Source organism: Polypterus senegalus, chromosome 12, assembly GCF_016835505.1.
Source record: "Polypterus senegalus isolate Bchr_013 chromosome 12, ASM1683550v1, whole genome shotgun sequence".
NCBI lineage: Eukaryota > Metazoa > Chordata > Cladistia > Polypteriformes > Polypteridae > Polypterus > Polypterus senegalus.
The window spans coordinates 9253164-9266179 of record NC_053165.1 but is presented as its reverse complement, the minus strand read 5'-3'; the positions used below and the strand labels follow the sequence as shown (position 1 = coordinate 9266179).

Sequence of the window (13016 nt, the reverse complement as noted above, 5' to 3'; positions counted from 1 at the left end):
TAAAACATTATTGTTGAAATACACAGTCCTGAAAAAGGGACGTTTCTTTTTTTGCCGAGTATATATATATTATCCTGCTGACTACACTAAAATCAAAATCAGTCTTTCTATACATACTAGCCGACCCCCGCGTATTAGTGAAACAAGACCGTGAGGGGGACCCCTGCCCAGCTCTCTACTCCTGATGTCACGCATCCCCCCTCATCCCGTCTCTGATTTGCGTGAATATATCACTCCTGCAAGTGAACTATGATTCTTAGCGTGATAAGAGAAGGCTACCGGATTGTTCCAACAAATGACAGAAAAAAAGCCGTTTAGTTTTGTCGTTCGCTAGCTAAGTGCACGTAAGTTATGTCCCCCCCGAGGCTGTTGCGTGAGTGAGAAAGGGCCCCGTTTCCCCTTCCCTAGGCCCGCAGCCTCTCTCTCAGATTCACACAAATAAGTTGGTACCGTAAGCAAACTATGATACTTGGCGCAAGTCACAAAATCAACTGGAAAGTTCAACCAAATTCTAGAAGAAGAAAAAAAAAAAAAACCCAATCTAAATCCGTGAGTAGTTCTGGGTAGCTAGGTAAGGTACACACCTCGAGGCCGGCGCGTGAATGAGGAGGTCCCTGCCCCTCGGCCCGCCGTGTGTCTCTTGGATTCACACAAATAAATCAGTACCGCAGGTGAACTGTGATGCATAGCACGATGAGAGAAGTTGCAAAATCAACCAGAATCTTTAGGCAAATTATTTATCTATTTAATTTTATTGATTTTATTAAAGTCAAAGAACATTCCATCCAAATAATTCAAGTTTTACCAAAAAAAAAAAACAACAAAATGTTTAAAGCAAATCACCCCCCACCCCTGAGAAGGAGAGCCAGGGCAGCAGAGTAAAACTTTAAGCTAGGAAAAATAAGTAAATAGATATACTAATAAATGAATAAAGACAAATGGAGTAAAAGATGGGAGAGAACCTGCTTCCTCAAATGAAATGCTTATTCTAAAATGTTATTGATTAGAACCTGCCAGGTTTTGAAAAAGTTCTGCACAGATCCTCCAAGTGCGAATTTGATTTTTTTTTTCCCCAGTTTCAAATATTATATAACATCAGTTACCCACTGACTTAGAACAGGAGAGTTAGGAAGTCTTTCAGTTGAGGGGGAGACAAGTCAACGTGCCAGTAGTGAAGTGTTGTGTGTCCTTCTCCACTTTAAGCCCCTGTGTTAGCCCACCAAACACAGCAGTTCGTGGATTAGGTGGGATTGTGACGCTCTCTGAAAGGCATTTCAAGATTTTGGTCCAGAATGATGTAAATTTGGTGCACGTGACCTAAAACACGTGACCCAGTGAGGCGGGAACTCGAGGGCAGCGCTCGCAGGTTGGATCTCACCCTGGAAACATTTTGGACAGTTTTAAACGAGAGAGATGTTCCCGATACTGTATATCGTTTTCAGTTGAGTAATCGTATGCTTTGCACATATGGAGCTCGAGTGAATTGTGGGCGATGCTGCCTTCCACTCCTTTTCTGAGATGGTGAGTGATCGCTCCTTGTCCCGCACTGTCCTCTTGGATCTTTGAAAGGGAGGGACTGTAAAATGTTTTTATATATCACGGAGATGCTGTCTGAGCCCTCAAGACTGATCGATATTTTTTTTCCGTCGTGGAGGCAGGCTCGGAGGTGACGAAAATTGGGCAGGTTCTGTTTAACAAAGTTTCTACTTTGAAGGTAGTGAAAGAAATGTGTTGCTGGAAAGTTTAAATTTAGAGTGTAATTGTTGGTAAGATGCTAAAATGTGTGTCTGTGTACAAATCTCTAAAATGATTTAATCCCAAATGTTTTCCAGACGTTAAAAACTGCATAGAAAAAGGGGGGTTCTCATGCAGAGGTGCCACGGATAAAAGCTTCTCTATCTTAAAATACAAGCAAATTCTAGAGAAAAAAAACAAAAAAAAAAACCGATCCAAATCCGTTAAGTAGCGCTCTCGTGAAAAGCGGACAGACAGACGTTGGATTTTATATAGATAGAGATGAGTGAATGAAGTGATCTTTCAAAGCAACTCCTTATTTACACCAAATGATTCAGAATTCTGGAGTTAATGGCTTTTTTTTCTATTTTCCTCCCTGCACGTAACTAAACTTGGAAAGACATCAATAATTTGATTTTGAAAGCCACATAACGGTTTTCAGTTACTCATCAAACTTTTATGTTCCTGTCTCTTATGCAAATGCATTTCAGCCCACGAATTCAAGAAAGAAGCCATTATGTGCGACTGTTTATGCCTCTTAAATTGAGGACTGTAGCCTGGCCAGAAAGCACGGTGCGTCTTACGTCACGTGTCCGGCGTTACGTGCATCTCCTGCTTAACTCGTCAATTTTTTTTTTTTTATTAAGAAATAAAAGGTGATATCTTTATTTTCCGCAAGAACTTGAAACTTCCATCTAAAACTTTTTAGGCCTGTTGTGCAATCACTGCTAAGTGTTCAATAAATTAACAAATGGGCATGCGTGCAGAATATAATAGCCATGCTCTGTAACAAGGGCCGCTAATAAAACGAGCCATTAGAAATAAAAGTAGCCCACTAGGACTGCTGCTAATGCAGTCCTCATAAAACCTTAATGTTCTTCTGTTCCATTTTCTAATTGAACAAAAATGAATAATTTCTACAAATTAAGGGTCGTTAAAGTGACTGATTTACTTAAGCCTGTATGTCATCGTAATATTACTGAGATGTCACTACCGGCTGCTGGGGTGAAGTCTTGGCCCTCTCGTCGGTAATGACAGCCTGTTTTTTTTTTGCTGTCAAGCCATAGGATGATCCGTGCAAAACGTGTTGGTGTCTCTTGAGTCGGGACCACGAAGCATCAGGTCATTAAGAAGCGCGGCTACCCGTTTTCTAGTTTGTAAGATGGTTTAAATCGGTGGTTCCCAAACTCGGTCCTGGGGACCCCCAGTGGCTGCAGATTTTTGTTCCAACCAGCTTTTGTTTTTAACTGGACTCCTGGGCTAACTAAGTGATGTGTTATTTGCCAAGTTCTGTGTTTTGGGAACAATATAGAAATTAGAAAACTAAGTTTGCTAAAAAAAAAAATATATATATATTAAAATGCACCAAGCAGTTATATAGGAACAATGTATTTTCATCTTGATTTTCATTCTACTTTTCCAGGTGTCCTAATTTTTTAATTAATCCATTATTTACTAATCGGTGGCTCTGACGCTAAAGTAGCTGCAGCCTTTGATTATTCCGCGTTGTTTGCCTGCGTGTCTGCTCTGCTCGTTTTTAATTGTCGCTAATAAGAAACAATGAGGGGGGAAAAACTGCACAGAGAAAGGGCAAAATATAATGAAATCAACAAAAGAGAGTTGAGCATTTAAATCTATTGAAAAAGCAGAAATATTTCTGAATGTCTTATAAATGTAAAAATCACGCTGCTGTGCTTTTCTGAATGTAGAATAAGAAAAAAAAAAATACCAGCTAATTAAATGCGTTATCAGGGGTTGTCACTCACTAGGCATCTGGTTGGAATCAAAACCTGCAGCCACAGGGGGTCCCTAGGACTGAGTTTGGGAAACACTGCTTTAAACGATCTCCCTTGATATTATTTTTTAATTGTGATCTGAATTGTGTTTTAGGAAGGATCTCCAAGTCAATCGGGACTGCTTGTGTAACACTGCATTGTTCTCCTTATGAAAAACTCTATTGGGCGATAATTGAAATAATACATCTTGTTTAAGGGGCATTTTTCCCCCACACTTGCGTGGCTTAAAGCAGGGGTCTCCAACTCCGGTCCTGGAGGACCACCGCGGCTGCAAGTTTTCATTCTAACCCTTTTCTTAATGAGTGACCTGTTTGTTGTTGCTAATTAACATTTTTTGAAATCATTTTAATTGACCTGCTCTTGAAGACTCGGACCCCTTAATTGTTTTTTTTTTTTTTCCTTTATTAGCAGCCAAACAATAATGAGATACAAAATGAGCTAAAACAACTGGTGGCCATCATACGATATCTGAAAATAAGGAAAGGTGAAGTTCTCAGAAATGTCGATCTGCTCATAGAAAAGAGAAAATCCACAATTTCGGACATGTCTGCTAATGCACCACGAGAGCAGCAACAAGCCACGAAATCAAAAAATGAATTTAATTAATGCTGGGACTCGGCACCTCATTAAGCAGCTGCTTGGAGTGAAACTGGTTGGAGTTTGAGGCCCTGACTGAGTTGGTCTTCTGTTGGCTCCCTCACTTCACGTCACATTTCATTTCTGTTTGGGGGGCCATTTAAAGAAAGAAATGAAGCAATTCAGAGGAACGATGAAGACATTTGGGGGAACAAATCTTAAAAAAGCAATTCAATTAAAATGAATTCACAAGAAGTTAATTAGCAGCACAAACCTGGCACTCAATTTAAAAAAAAAAGGGTCCGAATGAAACCCTGCAGCCATGGTTGTCCTCCAGGACCGGAGTTGGAGACCCCCGACTTAAAGCATTTATAAGGAGAAACTCAAGCAGCGGTGCAAAGGCAAATACACAAAATTCTGCGCCTGCACCTCTCCGTGCATTATCACTTGTAAGAAAAAGAAAAAAAAACTCTCGACGGACTCCAGGAAGACAGGGGAATTGCCCCGTTTAATATCCGCTGGACAGAAACCCAAGATCGAAAACAAAAAAAAAAAAGCATCTGACAAAAGAAAAGACCTTCAGGTGGGGTATTCATACAAGATGGAGGCAGGAAACGAGAACAAAACAAAATGGCCGGACGTGACGTCATCTCGGTTGGTTGCCGGAATTGACTTCACCAATGGAACGTGAAGGTTGGGATGTGGTTTGAGAAAGTAGAATTGTTGGTGGTGAGTTATTATTTGTCTTCCTCAGTTCTGTTAATGAAGAGAGAGAGACCTTAGTACCAGCAAATCAACCCTTCGTCTCTTGTGGTGTCAGTCATCTTGGGGCTTGTTGGTTGCTTCCTAAACACACGTGTGTGACACCCTGCAATGTCACGGGATCGGGACTCTGTCCTGACAGATCCAGGTGAGTATCGCCCATTAATCTAACTTGCGCATGTTTGTCGCAGGCAGAGGGCGGACATTCCAATGGCTGGCAGACAGCAACGCCAATTCCAGATGTAAAATAACACAGTCCAGATTTCAATCAGCAAAAGTAAGAAATCCATCCATCCATCCATTATCCAACCTGCTAAATCCTAACTACAGGGTCTGCTGGAGCCAATCCCAGCCAACACAGGGAGCAAGGCAGGAAACAAAGCGCAGGCAGGGTGCCAGCCCACCACAGGGCACACACACCCACCAATTTAGACTCGCCAATGCACTTCACCTGCATGTCTTTGGACTGTGGGAGGAAACCCAAGCAGACACGGGGAGGACATGCAAACTCCACGCAGGGAAGCGAACTCCTCAGGTCTCCTTAATGCGAGGCAGCAACGCTTCCCACTGTGCCACCATGCCGCCCAAAAGTAAGAACAAAGGGAAGGAATGGTCAGTCCAAGTTAATGTCTTTATTGATTTTAATTGTACTGTAAAATAATTCATTGAACTGGCAGGGCAGGGCTGGTGCCCTCTCTCTTTCTTTTTTTTTTTTGTTCTTTATTTCACCTTATACAATTTCTCGTATTAGGAATTTGTTAGTTTTTGCATGCGCCTTGGGGTCCGAGCGCAGGGTCAGCCATTGTACAGCAGCAACAGCCCCCGGAGCAATTGAAGGTTTAAGGGCTCAGCAGAGTAGGATCTCTTTTGGCTTCGGGATACCAACGCCTCAGAGCCACCACCCCGCCCCACTCGTTGTGCTCATTGCTGCCAGTACAGACATGGCTACTCTCACCCCTAAACTGAATAAGCGGATTGAAGAAGCTCCTCATCGCTGGAGCGAAATACCAAGACATGTTGTGAAAAGCAGGAATCCTGACAACCTTTAGGAGGTATCTGGATGAGATATTGGAAGTAGGACAAGTGCCACCACCTCCACCACCTCTAGATATGGGATAGAAATGTTGGGGGAATTATATAAAAAAGAGAAGGGTACAGATAAAGAGCTCTGGGGGTCACAGGATGGGAAACCACTTAATTAGGAGGAGAGATCAGCTAGAAGAAGACAAGTCGGGAATGTCAGGATGGGCTTGACATCCAACGTGCCGAGCTTCAATTCATGAAGGTCCGTCCTCCTCTGACGCTGGTCTATCATGCCAACCTCTAGTAGCGGCCAGACCAGAAGAGATGTTGAGCAGAAGTGATGTTGGCGCTCGTCACTACTGTCCTCCTCCACTCTAAAGCCGATGCTACACTACAAGACTCCTTGCTGGAGAGGGAATGTCAAACTTGATGACCGCTGTTGCTAATCTTGTCATCAGAACGTGTCACGCTGCGTGACCAGAGATCACAGGGCATATCAAATTAGCACCAGGGCCATCTTAACGACATTACAGGACCCCTGGTATGGGACCCTACCCACATAACCACTGGGCAAGTCCCAACATACATAGATTAGGGTGGGGCCCCTGGGAAACTGCCCAGCGTGCCCATGCGTTAAGGCGGCCCGGATTGGGACAGTTTGATGGACTGAATGGTCTCCTGTCTCGTTTGTCAGATTTCTTATTCTAATGAATTCTGAGCCCAGTTCAACTAGTCCAGGAAAATCGGGCACAAGACAAGACTTGGCTCTAAATGGCTTGCTAGGCCAACAACGACTTCAACAAAGGAATGAAATGTTCTCTCGCCGGCTAAACTCTTATATGGCAGCCACACAACAGTTAAGTCCATCCCAGGATGGTTTACAGGTAAAGTACAAGCACCTGCCATGTGAAGTGACTTGGCACACGGTAAGCTGCTTTGGGTTGACTTGGCAGCTTCCTGCTTTACCCTCTTAAACGGGGGTCTCCAACCTTCCCCCCTGAGAGCTACTTTTACAAAATGAGCTCCTCGTGTTTTCTGATGTTTATTCTCATCGCTTATTTCAACCCAAACAAACTGAATACGCTTGTTTTACCTGAACATTTATAAAACGTTGGTGTCCACAACTCACATTTTGCATTAAAACGTCACAACAAAATATTGAGTTCACCTGCAAGTGCATTTTGTAGGTCTGCCTGCATTTTCTAGTGTATCTCACACTATTGAATTAAAACATGAATGCTGTCAACACAAAACAACGCAATTCCAAATCCACCGATCTGACTTCTTCATTTGTCATTTTGTCACATGTCCCTGTGTCACTTTAGTCACAGGTCCAGTCGCATGTGTGATGTGTTTTCTAGTTAGTCAGATGACTGGCACTGAGGTGTGTGGTGGTGGAGCCACTTCGGTTCACTCTGATGGAGTCATTTCAATGTCCGTCTGTCAGTCTTGGTCTGAACTTTGATTTTTTCCCCTTGGGATTAATAAAGTATCTATCTATCTATCTATCTATCTATCTATCTATCTATCTATCTATCTATCTATCTATCTATCTATCTATCTATCTATCTATTTCATGACATTCACGTCAGACTCCCAGAGGTATGGAGGCCCAAACAAAGCAGACATTTTCAGAGCTGCCTGGTGTTGATTCTTCTAGTCATCTGACTCTACTAAGCTCCAGAAATGCTGAGAATGCTGTTGAGACTTTAACTGAACATTATTTTGAAGGTTTACTAATATATAAAATCCAATGTCGGTCTGTCTGTCCGCCTTTCACGAGAGAACTACTTCACGGATTTAGATTGTTTTTTTTTTTATATAATTTATTTGAACATTCCGGTTGATTTTGCGACTTCTCTCATTTCGCTACGTATCACAGTTCACTGGCGGCACCGATTTATTTGCGCGGATCCGAGACCGAGGCTGAGGGGCGGGGCTTTCCTCACTCACTCGCCAGCTTCGGGGCGTGTCCCTTAACTCCGCTTAGCCTGCGAACGAGAGAACGATTGAATTCATCTTTGTTTGATAGTTAAAATAATTTGAGTTTGAGTCCGGATATTCTCTTTAAGTGTACGCCACATTGAAAAGGTAGACTGCAATTCAGATTGTGGATCGTGATTTTGTGTTAAAAGAATCGTGATATAATTTATTGGAAAGATCGCCCACTCCTAATTTGACTAATCAAGTATTCAAATTTATGTAGGATTAATTAAACCCTATGGCGAGCTACCGGCAGCTCGCGAGTGACGTGTTGGAGACCCCTGGTCTAAAATGTTGTAATCAATATGCTACAGCGACTTCCTTTAGCCTGAAATTGTTACATGTATATCGCAAGGGTTCTGCATTCTAAATTTCTCTTTAACAAAAGGTTTTTGAAGCTTATTATACCTGCTGTAAATATCACAAAATGTCATGGTGGTGCAGGGGTGGGCCTCAGGAGCTTAAAATGTCTCTGAGCTCATGAAATGCTAGTACAGTACGCATTAAAAAAAAAAGTTTCCAGCCACTAGAGGGCAATGTTGCTACTTTAAAACCAAGAAGAAGATCGGTAACGGGGGATGGGGGTGGGAATGTCTTCAGCAGGCAGAGAGGCCAGCGATCTGCCAAAATGGGACAGTAAAGCGTGGAGGTGTTTGCTAGCCCTTCTCCAAGATGCCCGTGGTCTGGACTCTTGACCCTTTTTGGTCCGTCCCGGGCAGCTGAACTGAGAGCAGCATGGGTCAAACCTAATTTACTCTGTTTTATTGTGTGAGTAATAGGGATGTGCATCACCCAGTGATGTGCGGTGAGGTTCATGGCTGGTGACTCCTTTCATAGTCAGATTTACAAATATATGAACCCAGACGAGTAGCTTATTCACTATTCAGTTGGCAGCCAACACATTGACTCCTGGTTATGTTTCATATCTCATCAGCATTGCTTTGCACACACACAGGTAAGACGCATATTTGGCTGAGAAAGAGCGTTACATTTATAGCGGCTAGAGAGAGAGGGAGCGAGCGGAGAGAGCGCATTCCTCCCTTTTCTTAATTTGCCGTTGCAATTCCACAGTTCATACTCCTTCAATACAAATGAAAGTATAGAGAGGTGTACAAAAAAAAACGGATTTCAATTTTGACGTTAATTGAAATATTTAGTTATTTTTAAAAGCTTTTAATTCTGATACTTTAATCAATTTTAATACAGACTGTTCAACATAAGGATAATAAGAATATTTTATTTAAGGTCAAAATTTAGCTTTTAAATATTAGATTGTTTTTTTTTTCTTAGTCTGATCATTTTTTTTTGACATAAAATTGAAAACTGTTTATGGTCTTTACTTTTATTTGTAAATGAAGTCCATGCGCCTATCCTTCACCACGAAAATTTCCGTCACTTTCTTGTAAAAGTCCTCCTTATTTTCCTTTAGTTTTTTAAAAGTATGTATGAAAAGTATGTGAATTTCCCCTTGGGATTAATAAAGTATCTATCTATCTATCTATCTATCTATCTATCTATCTATCTATCTATCTATCTATCTATCTATCTATCTATCTATCTATCTATCTATCACTATTATACAGTATAATGCCTTTTTATCTATCTATCTAAGTCTTGACCTTCCATTTTGGCAGTCAGTCGGAACAAAAAAATAAAAATAAACGGCCCGCTGCCGTGCACTTGACTTTCTGATGTCGCTGACTTATTGGCGCCTCTGCCTAGAAGAACAGCAGCAACGCGCACCTGTTGGGCTCACATGCGCCCCCTTCAGGGCGGCATGGTACTGTCTGCCTCACTCTGTGCCTTCTAACTGCAGTTTCATGTCCGATCAGCAAGACTAAATATGTCACACACATTCATTAAAGATATTAGCCAAACTGTGGAAAGTCAAGAGTGTCTGCACACATTACATTGGCGACATGCAGAGAGACAGCGACAGGCACGTGCCAATTACAGCCATCAGCCCCGTCTGTGTGAGAGGAGAGCGCAGTCCGAGGTGAGGCTGGTCGCAGCCACACATTCTACTAAAAGAAAAGTTCACGATGATAATGTCTGATGTACTGTAAGGCTGAAAGAATTGGCAGTTACTGTATGTTTCTGAAAATAGGAATTGCAGAATATTCATTCGAAGTAAACATCGTGTCGTACGCCATCAAAAGGTGGCGAGGAGAACTGCCATTAGGAGAGTTTATACTGAAGGAGGTGCAGACGTACTCAAAGCCCCCCAAATCAATGTATTTGCAAGTTAAGTTGGAAATGCAAAAATGTCATGTTGGAATATAAAGGCAATGTGTTAACACGTACAGTCGTGGCCAAAAGATTTGAGGATGACCCAAGTGTTTGGTTTTCACAAAGTTTGCTGCTTCAGTGTTTTTAGATCTTTGTGTCCGATGTTTCTCTGGTAGACTGAAGTAGAATTACGAGCAGTTCAGAAGTTTCAAAGGCTTTTATTGACAATGACATGAAGTTTATGTGGCGCGGAGTCCATATTTGCAGTGTTGGCCCTTATTTCTTTGTCAAGACCTCTGCAATTCACCCTGGCAGGCTGTCTGCCACAACTTCTGAGCCCAATCCTGACTGACGGCAGCTGTCCATTCTTGCTAATCAATGCTTAGTGTTTGTCAGAATTGGTGGGTTTTTGTTTGTCCACCCGCCTCTCAATGGGATTAAAGCTCTGGGGTGTTTCCTGGCATTGGACCCCAAATTTTGCTCCCCGAGTCACTTAAGTTCTCACTTTTGCCTTATGGCCTGATGCTCCATCATGTTGGTCACCAAACTGTTCTTGGATGGTTGGGACAAGTTACTCTTGGAGGATGTTGTGGTCCCATTCTTTATTCAGGGCTCGTGATTGGGTTGGCACCACCAGTGCAGAGCTCACTCAGGAATGGCAGCAGGCAGGTGGGAGTGAGGTGAACACTTTTGGAGGATGGCCTGGTGAGGGTCAAGAAGGGCAGCAAAGAAGCCATCAGGGACAGACTGATATACTGGGATTGGACTGCTGAGAACTGCTGGGGGAAAGTCCATTGTCTCTGATGAACCCCCTTTCTGATTGTTTGGGGCATCCAAAAAAAGGAAGAAAACTCGAGCGGCGCTACCATCAGTCCTGTGTCAGGCCAACAGTAAAACATCCTGAGGCCATTCATGTCACGTGGGGTTGCTTCTCAGCCAAGGCAATGCAGGGCTCACTCACAATTCGGCCTTAGAACACAGCCCTGAATAAAGTATGGGACCACAACATCCTCTGAGAGCAACTTCTCACAGCCATCCAAGAACAGTTTGGTGACCCACAATGCCTTGTCCAGCATGACGGAGCACCGGCTCAGAAGGCCAAAGTGAGAATGAAGTGGCTCGGGGAACAGATTTGGGTCCATGGCCAGGAAACTCCCCATTGAGATATCAGTCTGTCCCCGATGTTCTTCTTGGTGTCTTTGCTGCCCTGCTTCACACCCACCAGGCCATCCTACAAAAGTCTTCACCTCCCTCACACTTGCCTGCTGCCATTCCTGAGCAAGCTCTGCCCTGCCGGTGTCCTCCAATCCCAAGCCACGAATAAAGAATGGGATGACGACATCCTCCGAAAGCAACTTCTCCCAACCATCCAAGAAGAGTTTGGTGACCAGCATGATGGAGCACCGGGTCAGAATTCAAAAGTGAGAACTGAGTGACTCGGGGAACAAAACCATTGAAATTTGGGATCCACGGCCAGCAAACTCCCCACTGAGAACTTGTGGTCGATCCTCAAGAGGCGGGTGGACAAACGCAAATCCCACCAATTCTGACAAACTCCAAGCATTGATTATGTAAGAATGGACAGCTGCCGTCAGTCAGGATTGGGCCCAGAAGTTGATGGGCAGACAGCTTGCCAGGGTGAATTGCAGAGGTCTTGAAAAAGAAAGAAGGGCCAACACTGCAAATATGGACTCTGCGCCTCATAAACTTCATGTCATTGTCAATAAAAGCCTTTGAAACTTCTGAAATTCTTATAATTTTACTTCAGTGCACCAGAGGAACATCTGACACAAAGATCTAAAAACACTGAAGCAGCCAACTTGGTGAAAACCAAACACTTGGGTGTCATTCTGAGAACGTTTGGCCACGGTGGTGTTATGTACGCAGACCACAGTGCTTATCTAGACTCTATGTGCTGCTGTTATGCCATTTAGTGACGCAGTAGTCAAACTGACCAAAAGATATCATAGCAGACAGAAGTACAGGGATCCCTCGTTATATCGCGCTTCGACTTTCGGGGCTTCACTCCATCGCAGATTTTAAATGTAAGCATATCTAAATATATATCACGGATTTTTCGCTGGTTCGCGGATTTCTGCGGACAATGGGTCTTTCAATTTATGGTACACGCTTCCTCAGTTGCTTTGCACAGTTGATTTCATACAAGGGACGCCATTGCGAGATGGCCGAGAAGCTACCCAATCAGAGCATGTATTACGTATTAAATAAAACTCCTCAATGATATACGACATGCTTCCTGTGCGGTGCTTCGCATACTTGAAAGCCCAAACAGCACGTATTGATTTTTGATTTTTTGCTTGTCTCTGTCTCTCTCCGACATTCTCTGCTTCTGACGGAGGGGCTGTTCACAAACTGGCCTAGAGGATATGGACGCTCCTCTAAAAAATGCTGAAAGACGATCTTCACATTGCTGCCTTCCTTGTAGCAGCTTTGTCCGGCGGTGCCTCGCATACTTAAAAGCCCAAACAGCACGTATTGATTTTTGATTGTTTGCTTTTCTCTCTCTCTGTCTCTCTCTGACATTCTCCGCTCCTGACGCGCACCTTGAAGAGGAAGATGTGTTTGCATTCCTTTAATTGTGAAACGGAGCTGTCATCTCTGTCTTGTCAAGGAGCACAGTTTAAACATTTGACTAAAGGGTGTTATTTCATGTCTAGAGGGCTCTAATAATGTTAGAAAATGTATTTAGAAGGTCGTAAACAGGTTCTCTATGCTCTAACTGCGAAAATATTCGATTTATAAATAAAGAATCCTACTTCGCGGAAATTCATTTATCGCGGCAGAGTCTGGAATGGATTAACCGCGATAAACGAGGGTTGACTGTACTTCTGAAACACGAGGGGCGAAGTCCCTGCAGTGGTCCACATGTGTGTCTGTCAGTCCATCTGTTCT

At 43.1% G+C, this 13016-nt stretch overlaps 1 long non-coding RNA gene across 1 annotated transcript in view; it reads left to right on the top strand.

Annotated features, from left to right (window-relative positions):
- The first annotated feature begins 4400 nt into the window (after positions 1 to 4400).
- LOC120540261 overlaps positions 4401 to 13016 on the top strand; it is a 38377-nt gene continuing 29761 nt past the window's right edge. Inside the window, exon 1 of the long non-coding RNA XR_005635784.1 lies at positions 4401 to 5016. This is a non-coding gene — a long non-coding RNA (uncharacterized LOC120540261). The remainder of the gene's footprint in view (positions 5017 to 13016) is intronic.